Genomic DNA, 12,754 nt, shown 5'->3' with positions numbered 1-12,754 from the left:
GTGATGGAATTTTTTTTGGGGGGGGGTCAGTTGTGGCCGTAAATCGAAGACTACGTCTACTAACTTGGAATGAAGAATCTGACCAGATCAAGAGCAACATTTTCTCCGACCTGGCTATATCTTCCCACACTACATCCCTAACTTGATTAGTAAGCACCAGAAGCTTTCAAGAAAAGACCGGACTGCCATTTGTCAGAAGTGGTGTAGGGTGTCCTGCTTGGGCACGGGGTTGGACTAGATGACCTACAAAGTCCCTTCCAACTCTGTTAATCTGTTAAATATTCCAATATTTGAGGGGCTGCCACAAAGCAGAGGGGGACAACTGACTTTCCAAAGCACCAGAAGGCAGGATGAGAAGCAATGGATGGAAACTAATCAAGGAGAAAAGCAACCCAGAATTAACTGCAACCCACTGTTTCCTGACAGTGAGGACAATTAACCAGTGGAACAGCTGGCCACCAGAAGTTGTGGGTGCTCCAATACTGGAGGTGTTGCAATATTTTCAGGATCAGACTCAATAAAGATAATAGAAGTTAGAGATTTAAATATATTTCTCTTTAATCATAATAGGCATTCTATATTCGCTGAATATTCAAGATAGAAGCCAGGAAAATGGGGAGGATGGCTCCTTATATATACAAGGGGTGGAGCCAGGAATGGGAGTGGTAAATTATGAATACATTAAAGTCCAAAGAATAAGTTAACCCCTGATGTTCCATATATACATTATTTACACATTAGAGAATAAGGCATTTACATCTGACAAATCCCCCTCTAAATGCCGGTTCGTTATACAACACCAGTTACATTCAGATTCAGGACAATATAATACATATAATTTAGAAGTTAAATATTTGTGTTGTTTAGAAGGTAAGGGTTTTGTTAATATGTCAGCTAATTGTTCAGAAGTATCACAATGTATTGCTTTGATGAATCCGTCTTGAGATAGTTGTCTCACGTGCTTAAATTTTATATCAATATGCCTGGACCTTTGTCCAATTGCATCGGATCTAGATATTTCAATGGCCGCTTTATTGTCTTCATGCATAATAAATGGTAAAGTAGGTTTCTTCCAAACATCTGTGATCAAATCATTGAACCATACAAGGTTATTTGCAGCTTTAGACAAGCAAACATATTCCGCTTCTGTGGTAGAAGTGGCTACCAGTTCTTGTTTACCAGTATACCAGTAAACTGGACAATCGTTCAATAGAAAAACATAACCAGAGGTACTCTTTCTGCATGATGTATCACCAGCCCAATCTGCATCAGCATAACAAGTAATTTTTGGTTCTTTGTCATTATTGGGTTCCAATATTAAACAAAAATCTAATGTACTTTTCAGATATCTTAAAATTCTTTTGACAGCTTCCCAATGATACAAGGTTGGTCTGCTAACATATCTTGACAATAAATTGAGAGGTAATGCAATATCTGGCCTAGTCCAATTAGATATATAAAGGAGTGAACCTATAACTGATCTGTAAAATGTGTTGTCTTTAAACTCAGGGGAAGATTCATCAGTGTTTCTAAGAAAATCAGTTTGCATAGGTGTGTCACATGTTTTGGCATTATTTAAGTTACATTTGTTTAGGAGTTCAATGATTTTATCTTTCTGAGTAAGTTTGAATCCCCTTTTTGTTTTGTTAATTTGTACACCAAGGTATTTATTCACTCTACCTAGTGATTTCAATGAGAAGTGTTCGTTTAACTTATTTACAAAGATTTCCCTGCTCTCTTTATGCTTTCCAATATATAAAATATCATCCACATAAATTAATACAAATTCAATATGATCATTACTCTTTTTTACAAAGAAACAGTTATCAGCAGTGGTGGCGTTGAAATCCATGGTCTTAAGTACTTTTACCAAACAATCGTACCACCTTTTGCCAGATTGCTTCAATCCGTACAGACTCTTATTTAATAACCAAATTTCGTTCTTATTAGTGTATTGACTGTGTGGTGCTCTTACATATATTTCCTTATCTAATTTTGCGTGTAAGTATGCAGTCTGTATGTCATATTGAAACACGTCCAGATTGAGTGCAGATGCTACTACAAGAGCTGTTTTGACACTCTCTGTTCTCACTGTGGGTGAATATGTGTCAGTATAGTCTTCTGGATATTTTTGTGCATAACCTTGTGCAACTAGTCTGGCCTTGTATAAGGTATTACCTCCTTCTAAATTCTTAATTTTATAAATCCACCTGGTACCTATAATTGTTTTATCCTTAGGTGCGATCGCAGGTGTGAATACATTTAATCCTTGTAAACTTTCCATCTCTTTTTCCGTAGCTAGTTCCCATTTTTCTCTTTCTTCACGGGGAAGTTTCAATACTTCCTCATATGTATTAGGTGTTATTTGTTCTCCATCCATATGCATTATGTAATCTTTGTATTTATTTGGTATTTGGTTTCTATTGTTTCTAATATTTCTTTCAGGTTTGCTATGGTTGTCATGCAAATATCTAGCTTCCTTTTTTGTTAATGTGTCTGTCTTTATTTTATGCTGACTATTTGTCCAAGTTTTGGTTTTGTTCTTACTTTTGTTAATATTTTGATTTTCTGTTGTTCCTTCCTCGCAAGATATATTATCTTTGCTTTTATTAGGAAATATTTCATTAAGGTGCAATTTAGACCAATTGGCCTGCTCATGGAACACAGCTGTTCTGGATACTATAAATTTGTTATTATTATCAATGAATCTGTACCCTTTGGTTCCAGTTTCGTATCCCATGAATCTTAATCTCCTGGATACGTTTTCTCCCTTTCTCCTCAATTGTTTAGGTATGTGTACGTCTGCAGTAACTCCAAATATGTGCATGTGTGCTAATTTGGGTTTTCTATTGTACATCACCTCATATGGTGTCTTATTCACAATACTGGACCATGTCCTATTTTGAGTGTAATTTGAATAATGTAAGGCTTCTGACCAAAATTGTTTGCCTAAACCAGCATCCTCTAATGTGCATCTAATCATGGTTTGTAGTGTGGAATTCTTTCTCTCTGCAATCCCATTTTGAAATGCAGAAAATGGATTGGACGTGAAATGTAGCATCCCTCTATCCTTTAACCATTGGGAGAATTCTTTAGACATGAATTCACATCCCCTATCTGTCATAATTTGTTTTATTCTGATATTATGTTGTGTTTCTATGCGTTTGTAGAATTCCTTAAATTTCTGAAAGGTTTCATCCTTGTGCTTTAATGTGTAAACAAAACCATAGCGACTGTAATCATCCACTATTGTTAGGAAGTAACGTTTTCTATAGGTAATTGATGGAGTTAATGGACCAACTAAGTCCATATGTACCAAATCAAAAATATTGTTGGTTGATCTGTTAGATTTTTTTGGTCTGGGACTGGTTTTTAGTTTGGTGGATTTACATACTGAGCATTCCAAATAATTTTCACAATTTTTTATTTTGACACCTTCTGCGTGTTCAGTCATTTTTTGTACTACAGGAAAGCTTGCATGTCCTAACTTCCTATGTAAGATGTGAGCACACTCATCATGAATTGGTTTACCTATTTTTGGTTTCTTCTCATTGTGTGTATTTTTGTTATCATGAGTTATTTTACATTCATCATTGTCACTGTTACTGACATTTTCATCATCTGCTTCAATACAATCTTCCATATTTGAATCAATGTTATGTAACCATCTTTCTTTGGTTATCAGATAGGGTAGACCCCCTTTTATCATCACAGTGCCTACATTTGTTTTGTTCTTGTTGCAATATTTTCAGGATCAGACTCAATAAAGATAATAGAAGTTATAGGTTTAAATATAATTCTCTTTAATCATAATAGGCATTCTATATTCGCTGAATATTCAAGATAGAAGCAAGGAAAATGGGGAGGATGGCTCCTTTTATATACAAGGGGCGGAGCCAGGAATGGGAGTGGTAAAATATGAATACATTAAAGCTCAAGTAATAAGTTAACCCCTGATGTTCCATATATACATTATTTACACATTAGAGAATAAGGCATTTACATCTGACAAATCCCCCTCTAAATGCCGGTTCGTTATACAACACCAGTTACATTCAGATTCAGGACAATATAATACATATAATTTAGAAGTTAAATATTTGTGTTGTTTAGAAGGTAAGGGTTTTGTTAATATGTCAGCTAATTGTTCAGAAGTATCACAATGTATTGCTTTGATGAATCCGTCTTGAGATAGTTGTCTCACGTGCTTAAATTTTATATCAATATGCCTGGACCTTTGTCCAATTGCATCGGATCTAGAAATTTCAATGGCCGCTTTATTATCTTCATGCATAATAAATGGTAAAGTAGGTTTCTTCCAAACATCTGTGATCAAATCATTGAACCATACAAGGTTATTTGCAGCTTTAGACAAGCAAACATATTCTGCTTCTGTGGTAGAGGTGGCTACCAGTTCTTGTTTACCAGTATACCAGTAAACTGGACAATCGTTCAATAGAAAAACATAACCAGAGGTACTCTTTCTGCATGATGTATCACCAGCCCAATCTGCATCAGCATAACAAGTAATTTTTGGTTCTTTGTCATTATTGGGTTCCAATATTAAACAAAAATCTAATGTACTTTTCAGATATCTTAAAATTCTTTTGACAGCTTCCCAATGATACAAGGTTGGTTTGCTAACATATCTTGACAATAAATTGAGAGGTAATGCAATATCTGGCCTAGTCCAATTAGATATATAAAGGAGTGAACCTATAACTGATCTGTAAAATGTGTTGTCTTTAAACTCAGGGGAAGATTCATCATTGTTTCTAAGAAAATCAGTTTGCATAGGTGTGTCACATGTTTTGGCATTATTTAAGTTACATTTGTTTAGGAGTTCAATGATTTTATCTTTTTGAGTAAGTTTGAATCCCCTTTTTGTTTTGTTAATTTGTACACCAAGGTATTTATTCACTCTACCTAGTGATTTCAATGAGAAGTGTTCGTTTAACTTATTTACAAAGATTTCCCTGCTCTCTTTATGCTTTCCAATATATAAAATATCATCCACATAAATTAATACAAATTCAATATGATCATTACTCTTTTTTACAAAGAAACAGTTATCAGCAGTGGTGGCGTTGAAATCCATGGTCTTTAGTACTTTTACCAAACAATCGTACCATCTTTTGCCAGATTGCTTCAATCCGTACAGACTCTTATTTAGTAACCAAATTTCGTTCTTATTAGTGTATTGACTGTGTGGTGCTCTTACATATATTTCCTTATCTAATTTTGCATGTAAGTATGCAGTCTGTATGTCATATTGAAACACGTCTAGATTGAGTGCAGATGCTACTACAAGAGCTGTTTTGACACTCTCTGTTCTCACTGTGGGTGAATATGTGTCAGTATAGTCTTCTGGATATTTTTGTGCATAACCTTGTGCAACTAGTCTGGCCTTGTATAAGGTATTACCTCCTTCTAAATTCTTAATTTTATAAATCCACCTGGTACCTATAATTGTTTTATCCTTAGGTGCGATCGCAGGTGTGAATACATTTAATCCTTGTAAACTTTTCATTTCTTTTTCCATAGCTAGTTCCCATTTTTCTCTTTCTTCACGGGGAAGTTTCAATACTTCCTCATATGTATTAGGTGTTATTTGTTCTCCATCCATATGCATAATATAATCTTTGTATTTATTTGGTATTTGGTTTCTATTATTTCTAATATTTCTTTCAGGTTTGCTATGGTTGTCATGCAAATATCTGGCTTCCTTTTTTGTTAATGTGTCTGTCTTTATTTTATGCTGACTATTTGTCCAAGTTTTGGTTTTGTTCTTACTTTTGTTAATATTTTGATTTTCTGTTGTTCCTTCCTCGCAAGATATATTATCTTTGCTTTTATTAGGAAAAATTTCATTAAGGTGCAACTTAGACCAATTGGCCTGCTCATGAAACACAGCTGTTCTGGATACTATAAATTTGTTATTATTATCGATGAATCTGTACCCTTTGGTTCCAGTTTCGTATCCCATGAATCTTAATCTCCTGGATACGTTTTCTCCCTTTCTCCTCAATTGTTTAGGTATGTGCACGTCTGCAGTAACTCCAAATATGTGCATGTGTGCTAATTTAGGTTTTCTATTGTACATCACCTCATATGGTGTCTTATTCACAATACTGGACCATGTTCTATTTTGAGTGTAATTTGAATAATGTAAGGCTTCTGACCAAAATTGTTTGCCTAAACCAGCATCCTCTAATGTGCATCTAATCATGGTTTGTAGTGTGGAGTTCTTTCTCTCTGCAATCCCATTTTGAAAGGCAGAAAATGGATTGGACGTGAAATGTAGCATCCCTCTATCCTTTAACCATTGGGAGAATTCTTTAGACATGAATTCACATCCCCTATCTGTCATAATTTGTTTTATTCTGATATTATGTTGTGTTTCTATGCGTTTGTAGAATTCCTTAAATTTCTGAAAGGTTTCATCCTTGTGCTTTAATGTGTAAACAAAACCATAGCGACTGTAATCATCCACTATTGTTAGGAAGTAACGTTTTCTATAGGTAATTGATGGAGTTAATGGACCAACTAAGTCCATATGTACCAAATCAAAAATATTGTTAGTTGATCTGTTAGATTTTTTTGGTCTAGGACTGGTTTTTAGTTTGGTGGATTTACATACTGAGCATTCTAAATAATTTTCACAATTTTTTATTTTTACACCTTCTGCGTGTTCAGTCATTTTTTGTACTACAGGAAAGCTTGCATGTCCTAACTTCCTATGTAAGATATGAGCACACTCATCATGAATTGGTTTACCTATTTTTGGTTTCTTCTCATTGTGTGTATTTTTGTTATCATGAGTTATTTTACATTCATCATTGTCACTGTTACTGACATTTTCATCATCTGCTTCAATACAATCTTCCATATTTGAATCAATGTTATGTAACCATCTTTCTTTGGTTATCAGATAGGGTAGACCCCCTTTTATCATCACAGTGCCTACATTTGTTTTGTTCTTTTCTATAGTTGCTTTCCCCTTTGAGAAAACTATATTGATGTCAGATTCTCTGCTTAGTTTTATAGCACTTAGTATGTTGTGAGGTATTTCTGGGATTAATAATACCCCCTCTATTTTCCCTAAACCAGGCAAGGTCACATTTCCTCTGCCTAATACTTGAACCTTTTCTTGATTAGCTACCTTTATCACAAACTTATCTTCTGTAAATGAAGATAATATACTTTTGTTATTAGTGGTGTGATTTGTTGCACCAGAATCAATAAGCCAATTATTGTTCTCATCTTGTTGTGTTTTGGTGCTGTCTTGTTTATTTAGCCCATTTAGTGACCCAGATTTTCTCTCTTTTGAATTTTCTCTACCCCCTCTACTTTCTCTGTAGTTTGGTGGACCTCTATATTTGTGTCTATCTGTGGAAGATTGTCTGTAATTGTATTTGCTCCTATATTCTGGCCTATGTCTCTCCCTTGGGACTTTGGGACAGTCTCTTCTACTGTGTTCCCTGGATCCACAATTGTGGCATCTAAAGGCTTCATTATATTTATCTTGAAAGACTACTTTCCTAAAAGATTTGTGTTCTGTTTGGTTACTGGAACGATTTTTTCTTGAATTGTCTTCTGCTATCAATTTGTTAGATAGACTTTCTATTGATAAATATCCCAAATTAATGGTATCTAAGTGTGACATAAAGCTATCCCATGATGGATCAAGTGAATTGATAATAACACTTTTCATAGTTTGATCTGAAATCACTTCCCCCCTCAATTGCAGCTCAGCTCTTATTTTGTTTAGATTTATCAAATGTTCACTTATAGAAACCCCTGGTTTCACTCTAGAAGAAAAGAAATCCTTAGACATTCTTGTGGTTGTGGCTACGCTATCGCTGTGAAATAGATTAAACATGCATTGAATTATTTCTGATACAGTTAGGTTTGGTTTGATGCTATGATACATTGCAGGAGACACGCTAGAAATTATTATGAAAAATGCTCTATGATGTAAACAGTCTATTTTTAAAGTCCAAGGTCTTCTTGGAGGACTAGTTATAAAGAATAGTAAATTTTCTTTCATAAAAATAACCTGAAGCTGTTGGTACCACTCTTGTAAATTAATGCCATCAACTCTAAGTTTTGGGAAGTCACTGGGTAAGTTCCCCACATTATTTTGTCCATTACTTACAACCTGAGGCAGTCCGTGGTCTCTCAAGTGCAGGAAATTACAGAACGGCATTGGGATGCTTGTAACGAGTCTGCGCGGTTCTCTGGCCAGTTCAAGTCTTTCGGGGCCGTCTACGTAGTTTTGCACATGCGCGTTGCTCATTTCTTCTTTGGCGCCGTTGTGGAAGGTTCTCTCCATTTCAGCTCTCTCGATCCGCTCCTCTTCAGATGAGTCGGTCTCTGGCTCGGTTTTTGGGGCTTTGGTGATGGCGGCGGTTCTTCTCTTTCTCTTGTGTGTGCTGGCACTCGATTCTGTCTGCGGTGTAGGACGGAATCGGCATGGCTCTCTGGGCTCGGGTGTCGTCGTTTTCGAAGTCAGGATGGGAGCGTGCAGGTCTTGAGTTGTCGGTTTGATTGCTTGCTTCTTCGTTGATGTCTTAGAAATTTTCAATCTTGGCCCAAAAGCAGCAAAAAGTGTTTTCATTGCTGACTCTACTTGAGACTTTGTTAAATCGTCTTCACTTTCTGATTTTGGTTCATCTGAAGAGTTTGAGACTTCTTTTTCACTTTCTTCGTCTGATAGCGTTTTTCGCGCCAGAAATTTTGAACTGAGCGTTTTGATTGGCTCTGCTTCACTCTCTTTTGAAGTTCGTTGAAACCAAGATGGCTGCCGTTCAAAATTTCGCGCGGGGTCACATCTTTTCTTTTTTACAACTATTTTCTCAGTAGTCATTTCACTCACAGTTTTTTGATCTTTGGGTTTTTCTTTAATGATGTTTTTCTCTCTCGCTGCTCCGCTGTTCCTCAGCATCTCCTGGAGGTCCGCGATGAGGCTTTCATCATTCTTTTGGCTTTTTAGTATTTTTAATATTTCTGACCTGAGTTCGTTATTTTCTATCTCGATTTCTTCCTGGTCGTTATTTTCACTCATCAGTTCTTCTTCTTCAGTGGTGTATTCTTCGGATTCTCTCGAAATCGCATTAGTGGATTCGTTGATCATCTCTTGATCAGTTTCTATTTCTTTGCTGTAGGCCCTGGTGTTGGGCCTATCTTTCTTGGACATTTTTAATTACTTATTGAGTCAATTAACCATCCTCTGCTACCAGCTTGTTGCAATATTTTCAGGATCAGACTCAATAAAGATAATAGAAGTTATAGGTTTAAATATAATTCTCTTTAATCATAATAGGCATTCTATATTCGCTGAATATTCAAGATAGAAGCAAGGAAAATGGGGAGGATGGCTCCTTTTATATACAAGGGGCGGAGCCAGGAATGGGAGTGGTAAAATATGAATACATTAAAGCTCAAGTAATAAGTTAACCCCTGATGTTCCATATATACATTATTTACACATTAGAGAATAAGGCATTTACATCTGACAGTTCTTTTCTATAGTTGCTTTCCCCTTTGAGAAAACTATATTGATGTCAGATTCTCTGCTTAGTTTTATAGCACTCAGTATGTTGTGAGGTATTTCTGGGATTAATAATACCCCCTCTATTTTCCCTAAACCAGGCAAGGTCACATTTCCTCTGCCTAATACTTGAACCTTTTCTTGATTAGCTACCTTTATCACAAATTTATCTTCTGTAAATGAAGATAATATACTTTTGTTGTTAGTGGTGTGATTTGTTGCACCAGAATCAATAAGCCAATTATTGTTCTCATCTTGTTGTGTTCTGGTGCTGTCTTGTTTATTTAGCCCATTTAGTGACCCAGATTTTCTCTCTTTTGAATTTTCTCTACCCCCTCTACTTTCTCTGTAATTTGGTGGACTTCTATATTTGTGTCTATCTGTGGAAGATTGTCTGTAATTGTATTTGCTCCTATATTCTGGCCTATGTCTCTCCCTTGGGACTTTGGGACAGTCTCTTCTATTGTGTTCCCTGGATCCATAATTGTGGCATCTAAAGGCCTCATTATATTTATCTTGAAAGACTACTTTCCTAAAAGATTTGTGTTCTGTTTGGTTACTGGAACGATTTTTTCTTGAATTGTCTTCTGCTATCAATTTGTTAGATAGACTTTCTATTGATAAATATCCCAAATTAATGGTATCTAAGTGTGACATAAAGCTATCCCATGATGGATCAAGTGAATTGATAATAACACTTTTCATTGTTTGATCTGAAATCACTTCCCCCCTCAATTGCAGCTCAGCTCTTATTTTGTTTAGATTTATCAAATGCTCACTTATAGAAACCCCTGGTTTCACTCTAGAAGAAAAGAAATCCTTAGACATTCTTGTGGTTGTGGCTACGCTATCGCTGTGAAATAGATTAAACATGCATTGAATTATTTCTGATACAGTTAGGTTTGGTTTGATGCTATGATACATTGCAGGAGACACGCTAGAAATTATTATGAAAAATGCTCTATGATGTAAACAATCTATTTTTAAAGTCCAAGGTCTTCTTGGAGGACTAGTTATAAAGAATAGTAAATTTTCTTTCATAAAAATAACCTGAAGCTGTTGGTACCACTCTTGTAAATTAATGCCATCAACTCTAAGTTTTGGGAAGTCACTGGGTAAATTCCCCACATTATTTTGTCCATTACTTACAACCTGAGGCAGTCCGTGGTCTCTCAAGTGCAGGAAATTACAGAACGGCATTGGGATGCTTGTAACGAGTCTGCGCGGTTCTCTGGCCAGTTCAAGTCTTTCGGGGCCGTCTACGTAGTTTTGCACATGCGCGTTGCTCATTTCTTCTTTGGCGCCGTTGTGGAAGGTTCTCTCTATTTCAGCTCTCTCGATCCGCTCCTCTTCAGATGAGTCGGTCTCTGGCTCGGTTTTTGGGGCTTTGGTGATGGCGACGGTTCTTCTCTTTCTCTTGTGTGCGCTGGCACTCGATTCTGTCTGCGGTGTAGGACGGAATCGGCATGGCTCTCTGGGCTCGGGTGTCGTCGTTTTCGAAGTCAGGATGGGAGCGTGCAGGTCTTGAGTTGTCGGTTTGATTTCTTGCTTCTTCGTTGATGTCTTGGAAATTTTCAATCTTGGCCCAAAAGCAGCAAAAAGCGTTTTCATTGCTGACTTTACTTGAGACTTTGTTAAATCGTCTTCACTTTCTGATTTTGGTTCATCTGAAGAGTTTGAGACTTCTTTTTCACTTTCTTCGTCTGATAGCGTTTTTCGCGCCAGAAATTTTGAACTGAGCGTTTTGATTGGCTCTGCTTCACTCTCTTTTGAAGTTCGTTGAAACCAAGATGGCTGCCATTCAAAATTTCGCGCGATGTCACATCTTTTCTTTTTTACAACTATTTTCTCAGTAGTCATTTCACTCACAGTTTTTTGATCTTTGGGTTTTTCTTTAATGACGTTTTTCTCTCTCGCTGCTCCGCTGTTCCTCAGCATCTCCTGGAGGTCCGCGATGAGGCTTTCATCATTCTTTTGGCTTTTTAGTATCTTTAATATCTCTGACCTGAGTTCGTTATTTTCTATCTCGATTTCTTCCTGGTCGTTATTTTCACTCATCAGTTCTTCTTCTTCAGTGGTGTATTCTTCGGATTCTCTCGAAATCGCATTAGTGGATTCGTTGATCATCTCTTGATCAGTTTCTATTTCTTTGCTGTAGGCCCTGGTGTTGGGCCTATCTTTCTTGGACATTTTTAATTACTTATTGAGTCAATTAACCATCCTCTGCTACCAGCATGTTGCAATATTTTCAGGATCAGACTCAATAAAGATAATAGAAGTTAGAGATTTAAATATATTTCTCTTTAATCATAATAGGCATTCTATATTCGCTGAATATTCAAGATAGAAGCCAGGAAAATGGGGAGGATGGCTCCTTATATATACAAGGGGTGGAGCCAGGAATGGGAGTGGTAAATTATGAATACATTAAAGTCCAAAGAATAAGTTAACCCCTGATGTTCCATATATACATTATTTACACATTAGAGAATAAGGCATTTACATCTGACAGGAGGCTTTTACAAAAGGACCAGATAGCCACTTGTCTGAAATGGCATAAGTTCTCCTGCCTGAGCAGGGGGTTGGACTAGAAGACCTCTAAAGTCCCTTCCAACACTTTTATCCTATGTTCTGTTCTCCAAAGGACCTGAAGCCAGAACAAGAAACAAGGGATGGAAACTAATCAAGGAGAGAAGCAGCCTAGAACTAAGGAGGAACTTCCTAACAGTGAGGACAATTAATCAGTGGAACTGCTTGCCTCCAGAGGTTGTGGATGCTTCAACACTGGAAGTTTTTAAGAAGAGATGGGACAACAATCTCTCACTAACTGTGAGAGGGATCTTGGAGTCCTACTGGACAATCACTTAAATGTGAGCTAGCTGTGTGCTGCAGCTGCCAAAAAAGCCAACACAGTTCTAGGCTGCATAAACAGAGGGATAGAATCAAGATCACATGAAATGTTAATACCGCTTTATAATGCCTTGGTAAAGCCACACTTGGAATACGGCATCCAGTCCCTTCCAGCTCTATTCTGATTAAAAAGCATTGACGTGGATGGATTTGAGAGCAGAGAGAGAGAAGCAAGAAGAGAGCTGGGATTTTGTGTCTGTGTGTGTGTCTGCTTTCAGCCACTAGAGGGAGCCAGTCCTGCACTGCTGCACCCCAGGGCCTTTGTGCGGTGCAGCTGAGCTACCTGGACCA

The sequence above is a fragment of the Pituophis catenifer genome, unplaced genomic scaffold, assembly GCF_029215685.1.
Source record: "Pituophis catenifer annectens isolate HBS135680 unplaced genomic scaffold, rPitCat1.0.hap2 SCAF_1, whole genome shotgun sequence".
Taxonomy (NCBI): Eukaryota; Metazoa; Chordata; class Lepidosauria; order Squamata; family Colubridae; genus Pituophis; species Pituophis catenifer.
This window is presented reverse-complemented; position numbering follows the sequence as displayed.